The sequence below is a fragment of the Scardinius erythrophthalmus genome, assembly GCF_964197995.2.
Source record: "Scardinius erythrophthalmus genome assembly, chromosome: 10".
NCBI lineage: Eukaryota > Metazoa > Chordata > Actinopteri > Cypriniformes > Leuciscidae > Scardinius > Scardinius erythrophthalmus.
Genome location: NC_138230.1, coordinates 32,884,824 through 32,893,082, shown reverse-complemented (window position 1 = coordinate 32,893,082; position 8,259 = coordinate 32,884,824).

Below are 8,259 nucleotides of genomic sequence, written 5' to 3'. Positions count from 1 at the left end.
ACAACTATGCTCTTTTTCTCATTTAATTTCACTTTAAACAGAATGAACAAGTTGATTGTTAATTGTATGGGTAATCGGTACGTTGTAGGGATGCACGATATATGTTCATTTTTAATGTTATCGTTATCAGCCTCATAAGAATATTTGGCCAATATATTAAAGCTGATAAGTAATGGATTATTTCCTTCAGCTGAGACACTTCAGATGCGGACTGTTCGCCATGATGCTTTTGAATGGCTTGAAATATGATTGGAATCTCTTAGAAAAAGGAAGATACAGTTAAGTGCAACGCATAAGTCTGTCATATAGACTTCATCAAATTATAATGAGAACATTATAATTGTGTGCTTGGGACATGGCTTTTTATGGTAAGACTTTTAGTTTTGTAATCAAGCTCAAAAAATTATATAAAAATTTGGATTTAGATTTATCAGCCAATAAATTGGTTATCGGCTTTCAAATATAAAGATTTATTGTTATCGGTTATTGTTACTAGTTGTAATTTTGTATTTTACACTGTGACAATTTAATTACATCTTTTAATTGTGACTTTATAAAACAGCTTTTCTATTTCGTGTAATAGTGAATTTGTCTCCCAGTTGTGACTTTATATCGTGAAATTTTAACTGTTTCTTTGTTTCTCAACACTTGTGACTTTAAGTGTCAAAATCTGACAATTGCAACTTTATTTCTGTAACAGTGCCTCAAAAAGTCAGACAATATAGTCTGATCTATATGCAGGTAAAATGGTGTTTAAAGGATTAGTTCACTTTTAAAAAAACTTTTGCTGATAATTTACTTAACCCCATGTCATCCAAGATTTCCAAGTCTTTCTTTCTTCAGTCGAAAAGAAATTAAGGTTTTTGATGAAAACATTTCTCCATATAATGGACTTCAATGGGCCCCAAACGGTTCAAGGTCCAAATGACAGTTTCAGTGCAGCTTCAAAGGGCTTTAAACGATACCAGACTATGAATATGGGTCTTATCTAGCGAAACGATCGGTCATTCCAAAAATAACTAAAAAAGTTTGTGACGTCACGTAATATGCAATTACGTTGAAAAGGTCACGCTTTTCGGTCCTGACGAAATTTTTCTTTTATGCTTTTTAATATTAAAACACAGAGGATACGCACACGAAATGGGCATTTTAAACGATGAACTGACACAAAGACATTTGAATATGTGTATATGGTCCTCCTTCCGCACATTTGTAAACACTGACTCGGTACTTCCGCCTACGTCAAACGTGACCTTTTCAACGTAATTGCGTATTACGTGACGTCACGAACGCGCATCACAGAACTGAGCAAGGCGAGCATTTGTGTTTATAAAACTTAAACTTTTTTATTTATTTTTTAAATGACCGATCGTTTCGCTAGATAAGACCCGTATTCATCGTCTGGTATCGTTTAACGCCCTTTGAAGCTGCACTGAAACTGTCATTTGGACCGTGAACTGTCTGGGGCCCATTGAAGTCCATTATATTGAGAAAAATCCTGGAATGTTTTCATCAAAAACCTTCATTTCTTTTCGACTGAAGAAAGAAAGACATGGACATCTTGGATGACATGGGGGTGAGTAAATTATCAGCAAAAGTTTTTTTTAAGAATGAACTAATCCTTTAATAGCTCCTAACATGAGACATGTCCATGACTTGACCATGAAACGCATGACATGAAGTGTAGGCTTAAGACTAGGGTTGCAAAGGGGCGGAAAGTTTCCGGTAAATTTCCATGGGAAGATAAGCTGGGGAATTTTGGAAATATTCATTACCACGGCAACCGCTTGCGCGTCCACTCTGAAAGTAACTGTACACATAAGAGACGGATAGATAGATTATTTAAGGTTATTTCTATTCATTAGAATATTGATATATGAACTTGTTGTCAAGTAAGCCCCGTTGCGAGCATGTGCGTCTCTCTAAACTTTCAGTGTGCTGCACTGCTCTAGTTGACTTCTGCGCCTTCCCCCTTGAAAATATCACGTTAATTTTGAAAACGTAATTCCTTTTGTGGATCCTCTTGGTCTTTCTTCATGTTTCTTTGACAAATATCAGTGTCTCAGTCTCACACACGCTGCACGCGAGTTAACCACACCTACTTGTTTACATGTTGCGGTATACACGGATTCACGGAATAAAAAAATCTGTTACGGCTGACATTTTCTTCCGCGGTAACGATATATACCGTCATACCGCCCAGCCCTACTTATGTGGTAAATAAAGTTATGCTAGCTTATTTAGCACCTAACTTATCAGCTTGCTATCTAGTAGATGAATACATTTGTATGTGATATTTGCAATTTAAACATTTAATAAATATATTTCCCCATAATATCATCAAAACTTACTTCACTTTGTTTAGTCCACAGGCTCAAATGTGTGCCTTCAATAGTCTTTGGGCTTCTGTACATGTGATGGAGGCGTGCACAGTGCCAGTAGGGGGTGTGGTCTCAGCCATGCAGTAAGCAGTGTGCTATGTGCATGTGATTGAGGAATGGCATGGATATTCAAGTGTATTTGAATGGCATCTGTTTATTTTAGTCAAGATTATGCTAAAATATACTTTCCTCAACTATATTTTAAGTTCCCTATGAAGAGCCAACCTTCAACTTTGAAAATTCCCAGTTTATTCCCATTTATTCCCATAAATTACTGTTAATTCCCTTAAATTCCCATTAATTCCCATGGAAAGTTTCCATCTTTGAAAATTCCCAGAATTTTGCAACCCTACTTAAGACCTCACTCCGTAACCATAAAGGCGCACGTACAAACAAACAATAATCCACCCAGGGCAAGACAGAGCACATGGTTAAATACCTGAGATAAGAAACACCTGGAACTAATTTACATGAACAGAACTACAAAGACCATGACAAGAACTACAAAAAGAGCATGAATGGCAAATTACAAGTACAGAATCCTGGCAATTTCATAATTATGACGGTATAACAATTGTGAACATTTGTTCCAATTCCGACACTATAAATAAAAATGTGACTACAGTATATCTTGCAATCCGATTATATCTCTCAATTATGACTATTTCCTGTAATTGCAACTTTATTTCTCATGGTTGCAACTTTATATCTTGCAATTGCGACATAACTTTATGTGACTTTATATCTCTTTTTTATATCTCTATAACTTTTTTCTAGTAATTTAACACAAACTCACATTGTGACTTGAAAGTGTCACATTTTGTCTTAAAAATCCTTTATAATTGTGAGGCAAAGTCACAATTATGAGAAATAAAGTTGCAATTGTGAGATAAAGCCACATTGTGATTTGAAAGTGTCACTATGTGGCTTTATCTCACCATTGCTCATTTATTTCTCATAATTGCTACTGTCTCACAATTCTTACATTATAACTAAAATGTGACTTTATATCTTACAATGTGACTATATATCTCAATTTTGACTATTTGTATTTGATACATTATTTTTCATAATTGCAACATTATACCTTATTGTGAAAATGTCTTGCAATTACGACCTTATAACTAACAATATAACTTATCTCCTGCAATGTGACTACTGTATATCTCTCAGTTAGATTTTTATAATAATGACTTTATCTTCCTCTAAACATTATCCCAGGAATTACGCTTCCATATCAGAGAGATTTTACATGATTCTACTAGATTATGCACATTTTATATAGAAAACGAGAAGTGTGCTTACTCGTGGGCCACCACAAGATAATAGGACATCGCTATGCAGTTGTTAATGCATCCTGAGGGCTTATTAGAATTGCTAGCCTTATGTATGAGCAATAGTAATAGTTATGCTTGGCTTAACAAACACCACTAATTACAAGTTACACTGGTTCAATAGCTTGGTAATTGTAATCAAGAAGGACAGCGAGTTTCGGGGATTTTTGGCTATTTTAAGGTGAATGTTGAGCCAAGAGCAGTGGGGCACTCCAGCTACCTGAAATCAATCAGATGTGCTGGAAAACAGGGCTTCCGTAATGAAAAGAGAATGAGAGGAGGAGATTATCCTCCGTCTTCAGTCTTTAATTATTCAACAATGATATAAATATCGAGCAGTGAGAGAACTGCCGGCCACTGGAGAGAGAAAAGAAAGTGAGTGAGGAGCTGAGCAAAGGATGGATGTGGTGTAAAATGTGATAATTGTCATGTTGAAAGGGCAGTAAAAGGGAGGATGAGGCAGTTAAAGGTGAGAGACTAATCTCTCTCCGACTGCAGAGAGTGGAGGTGACATTATATGTGGGAGTTTGTGAAAGAGACAGCCGAGATGATGACAGCTGAGTTTGAACTGAAAGATGAGGTGTCACTGCCAGCATTTGTAACCAGAGCTAGCACTCACACGCAGTTTTTCTTTTTTTTTTCTTTTCTTTTCTCTTTCTGGTTTTCATTATGTTGAAATGTCTCACTTAGGACGTTGTGACTCACTGACTCCACTGCTGGGATACCTGAGGGGAAACACATCAGAAAATGCATTTTTTTTTTTTTTGATTGTCAATTTGGATAGGAACATTACAGACAAGAGCGAGCCTCGTTTCTTCACAGAGTTCATACATCACGACTCATTTATAGATGTATCATTTCTATCTTTGATGTAATTCTTGTTCGTTTAAGCATTTACTTGTGTTTAGTTTAGTATGATAATAGAAAGTGTAAATAAATGCATGGAGAATACAGGCTTATATATATGTACAGCGAGGGAAATAAGTATTGAACACATCATAATTTTTCTCAGTAAATATATTTCCAAAGGTGCTATTGACATGAAATTTTCACCAGATGTTGGTAATAACTTAAGTAAGCCATACATACAAAGAAACAAACAAAAATAAGTTCAGAAATTAAGTTCTGTGTAATCATGTGAAATGACACAGGGAAAAAGTATTGAACACATGAAGAAAGGGAGGCGCAAAAAGGCATTGAAAGCCAAGACAACTGCTGAAAACTTACAGTAATTAAAAAGCAATCCAGCCCCCTGTCAGTGGAAATTAATAACAGCTGGTTCAGTCCCAACGGATGGCCTACAAAAAGGTCTCATTGCCAAGGTGTCACACAAGACTCATCTCATGATGGGTAAAAGCAAAGAGCTGTCTCAAAACCTTTGCAACCTATATTGTTGCAAAACATAATGATGGCATTGGTTATAGGCGCCATTCTAAGCTTCTGAATGGTCCAGTGAGTACTTTTGGGGCCTTCTCTCTTTGTATGTATGGATTCCTTGGGTTGTTACCAACATCTGGTGAGAATTTCATGTCAATAGCACCTTTGGAAATATATTTACTGAGAAAAATGATGACGTGTTCAATACTTATTTCCCCCGCTGTATGTACTTATGTGTGTGTGTGTGTGTGTGTGTGTGTGTGTGTGTGTGTGTGTGTGTGTGTGTGTGTGTGTGTGTGTGTGTGTGTGTGTGTGTGTGTGTGGCCACTTTATTAGGTACTGTACACCTGTTCAACTGCTCATGAACACAAATATCTAATCAGCCAATCAAATGGCAGCAACTTAATGCATTTAGGGATGTAGACATGGGCTGCATCCGAAAGCTTAAAAATGCTGCCTTCGGAGGATGCATTCCAAGGTAGGAAGGCACTTCACTTCCTGTCTCCTGAGATACCTTCATCTGATTAATTTTTGAAGGCAGCATATATGTAGCCTTCACTGCTTTAGGTATCCCACAACCCGGTGCGTTCCATTTCGTGACAGTTGAGCTAAAAAATAAGGATGGTGTCATTTGTTGTGTGTAAGTGTTTTGACTGACGTTTTCCACTTGTTTTGCAGGTCATTAAACTGTTATGCTGCCTCAGACGTCTGTCCGAAATCATTTTGAGAGAGATCATTGCCAGGTCTGATGAGTCTCAATTCCTGCTGAGACATTCAGATTGTAGGGTCAGATTTTCGCCATAAATAACATGAAAGCATGGATCAATCCTGCCTTGTATCAACTGCTCAGGCTGCTGGTGGTGATGATGTTATTTAAGCCAGCGCAAATACCTGTTTACATTCTGTTTTTCGGTTGAAGTCCAAAGTAATCGATTGCCGAGTTCACGCGCGTGATCATAGTTTTTTTTTTTTTTTTTTTTTTTAAATACAATAATAACAAAACATATTACATACAAGAGTACACATAGCCATACATGTCCATACATGTCAGGGGTAGAGAATAAAAAATAAAAAATAAAAAAAATAAAATAAATAAAAATAAAATAAAAATAAAAAAATAGAAAGGCTTTTTACAAAAAAAGCTTGTACTTGTCAAACAGCTGTGTAGTTTTCATAGCTTTCAGGTTTTTACTTTTGGATATAGTTTCTAAATATATCTTAACATCAATTTTAAAATGTTCAAAATTTGGTATCTTTCCATTCCATTTGACCTTATGAATATAGTAACGGGAAATTATAACAATTAAATCAAATATAAACAAAAGATTTTTATCACCCTCAAATGAAAAACATCTTAACATAACATCAATTTCTTCAAAGTTAACAAGAATCCTAACTTTACTTTGCAAGTAATTACTAAGTTCCTTCCAAAACATTTGGGTCTTGGGACACTCCCAAAATAAATGCTTAATAGTCTCAGGGGTAATTTTACAAAAAGCACAAATATCTTCAATGTTTACTTTAAAACGCTGTACCACAAGTGACTTAACTGGGTAAATTCGATGGAAAATTTTATATGAAACCTCTTTTACTTTGTTTGTAATGCAATACTTATGAGGTGTCATCCAAACTTTACTCCACTCAATATGTTTCTTAAATAAAAAATTCCAGTGAGTAGTAACAGCAAGTATACATTTAGATTGAAGAAGGGACCGCAAAAAAAATATTATTACATCCAGAACTTGTGAAATCTTTACCCTGCAACTTAATACAAGAGGTAAATTCTTCTACTGTTGTTTGTAGAGAACAATTATTATGACCTTCTAATAATCTCAAAATTTCCTTGGGAATTGCATGTAAAACCAAAGAATATTGGACAGGATCAACTGAAAAGTTATAAATATGAACAAACTCATTATAATTGTATAAAACACCATCATTTTTTATCAACTGCTTAACCCAAATAATTCCCTTTTCAAACCAATTTTCAAAAAATATTGACTTGTTTCTAACCCTTATACATCTGTTGTTCCATATGGTACATTTATGGGAGGAAAAATTATGACTATACATAAGAGTCCATGAAAGTAATGCTTGTTTGTGGAAACTTGCAAGTTTAACAGGTATTTTGTTAACATCATAATCACATTTTAGTATAAATTCTATACCACCTACTTTTTGAAATATAAAATTAGGTACCGTATACCATATACTTTGCTTATATTTTAAATAATTTTGAAGCCATTTTATTTTAAATATCATATTAGAAGTCTTAAAATGCGCGTGATCATAGGTACTAAACCTATGCGCGTGAACTCGGCAATCGACTACTTTGGACTTCAACCGAAAAACAGGATGTAAACACAGGTATTTGCGCTGGCTTAAATAAAATCATTTTTATACATATCTTTCACATCTACTGCAGTCAGATTCACTCGTGTTCACTCTGAAGGAATCACTCACATTTTCTGTGCACTTGTAATGACACATCAAGGATGTTAAGAGGCTAAAAGCAGGTTTAAAACTTGCCCCATTGAAGTCAACAGGGTGCAAATTTTAAAAATAGAATAACTCGGTGTAGGCAACACCGATTTTTGTCGTTGTTCTCTGTACTGACAGCAATCCAAATGTACAAAAAAAAATGAGCTCAATGTTAAAATTGACCGGAGTTCTCCTTTAATGGTGTGTTGGATATTTTCTTGGCACACTTTGGGCCTCTTAGTACCAATTGAGCATTGTTTAAACGTCACAGCCTACCTGAGTATTGTTGCTGACCATGTCCATCCCTTTATGACCACAGTAAACATCTTCTGATAGCTACTTCCAGCAGGATAACGCATGTCACAAAGCTCAAATCATGGTTTCTTGAACATGACAATGAGTTCACTATACTCAAATGACCTCCACAGTCCCCAGATCTCAGTCCAATACAGCACCTTTTGGATGTGATGGAACGAGTGATTCGCATCATGGATGTGCAGCCGACAAATCTGCAACAGCTGCGATGCTATCATGTAAATGTGGACCAAAGTCTCGGAGGAATGTTTCCAGAACCTTGTTGAATCTGTGCCACAAAGAATTAGGGCAGTTCTGATGGCAAAAGGTGGGTCCAACACAGAACTAGCAAGGTGTGATATATATAATATCTAAAGTTTGGAATCATTATC